We start from the raw sequence: 1,947 nt of genomic DNA, 5'->3' as shown, positions 1-1,947 counted from the left end.
TGGACTAATGGACCACGTAAACACCAGTTTCCACAATCCTGAGACCAAAAGGACTATATAGTTCCCAGCTACCATTACCAACTCCTCTGAAAAAGATTACATTAGAACGTCCTGGATAAGTGGGCAAAAAATGTTGGAAAGAATAAAACCATAAAAGAAAGCATGCTTTCTGGTCAGATACAGACCGCTACTACTATATAGTCCTTACCTTTCAGGTATAGAAATTAACTCAACTCTATGTTAGCAGAATCAACCATTTAAGATTAAAAGAACATCATTTACTCAAGATCAACAATCTGCTATACACACCAAACAAGATCACAGAAGAGGCTATTAAAAAGCCAAGCACAAATTGAAATATCTAGGATATACCTAACTAAAAAAAAAAAAAGATTTGTATGAGGAAAACTACAGAACACTATTACAAAAAATCAAGAGTGACCTCAATAAATGGAAGAATATCCAATGCGTGTGGATTGAAAGGCTCAATATAGTAAAAATGACAGTTCTGCCCAAGGCTCTATATAAATTTAATGCTATCCTGATACGAATACCATCGTCTTTCTTCAAAGAATTGGAAAAACTGATTAACAACATCATAGGGAGAGGGAAGAAGCCCAGAATTAGCAGATAACTCCTCAAGAAGAAGGACAAAGTGGGAGGGCTTGCTCTTCCTGACTTCAGCACATATGATACAGCCACAGTGGTCAAAGCAGTGTGGTATTAGTATAATGACAATATTCAGACCAATGGAAAATAGCTTAAAACCCAGAATTTAAAACATCAGCATAAAGACAACTGATTTTTTATAAGGGCCCCAAAAAATAACAAATGGGAAGCGGATGCCCTCTTCAACAAGTGGTGCTGGAAAAAAAATGGATACCTACCTGGAGAAAAATGAAACAAGACCCTAACTTCACTCTATACACAAGAATAAACTCAAGGTGGATCACATAGGCTATCAGAAATAGGGAAGAATACGAAGGAGTCACAAATTGACCAGTAGGATATACTGAAGATAAAACACCTGTGTACATTGAAAGAATTCACCAAGAGAGTAAGAAGAGAGTCCATGGACTGGGAAAACATCTTTAGCAATGGCACACCAGACAAAGACCTTATTACTAAAATCAACAATACTTTTTAAGCTTACAGTAAGAAAAAAGCTAATTGTCCACTAAGGAGGTATGCAAAGAACCTAAACAGAAGTTTCACAGGGGCAGAAATCCCAATGGCCAATAAACATATGAGAAAATGTTCCTGATCATTAGCCATAAAAGAAATGCTAATTAAAACAACTATGAGATACAACCTAACACCCTCAAAGATAGACCAATTCAAAAAATCAGAAAGTAACAAGTGTTATAGGGGCTGTGATAAGATAGGAACTCTCATCCACTGCTGGTGGAATGTAGGTATGTACAGCCATTATGGATATCGATTTGGCAATATCTAAAACAGATCGAAATTGAGAATTCAGCTACCATACAACCCAGCAATCCCTCTACTGGGCATATACCCAGAAGGAGCAATGAAATAAACCACGGCCAGACATCTCTGCTCCAAAGTTCATCACGGCACAGTTCACAATTGCAAGGAGTTGGAAACAACCCAATTTTCCATCAACAGACAAATGGATAAAAAAACTGGTACATACATACAATGGAGTGCTACGCATTCCTAAAAAGCAGTGATGAACACATGAAGAACATTGTCACATGGGAAGAACTGGAGGAAATAATGCTAAGTGAAGTAAGACAATCACAAAAGGACAAGTACAACATGAGTCCACTGAGGTAAGCTTAAAACAAAAACAAACACACACAACTGGGTATAGGGGAAAAGCTACTATATACATACATCCCTGGGGTTAGGTCCAGCAACTATGGCAGGGACCAAACCCAATTCAGGAATACATATGGCAGCCAATTAAATAAGAGGGGGAAA

This window comes from Echinops telfairi, unplaced genomic scaffold (assembly GCF_000313985.2).
Source record: "Echinops telfairi isolate 266 unplaced genomic scaffold, ASM31398v2 ScPeMD7_443;HRSCAF=831, whole genome shotgun sequence".
Lineage (NCBI taxonomy): Eukaryota > Metazoa > Chordata > Mammalia > Afrosoricida > Tenrecidae > Echinops > Echinops telfairi.
This window is presented reverse-complemented; position numbering follows the sequence as displayed.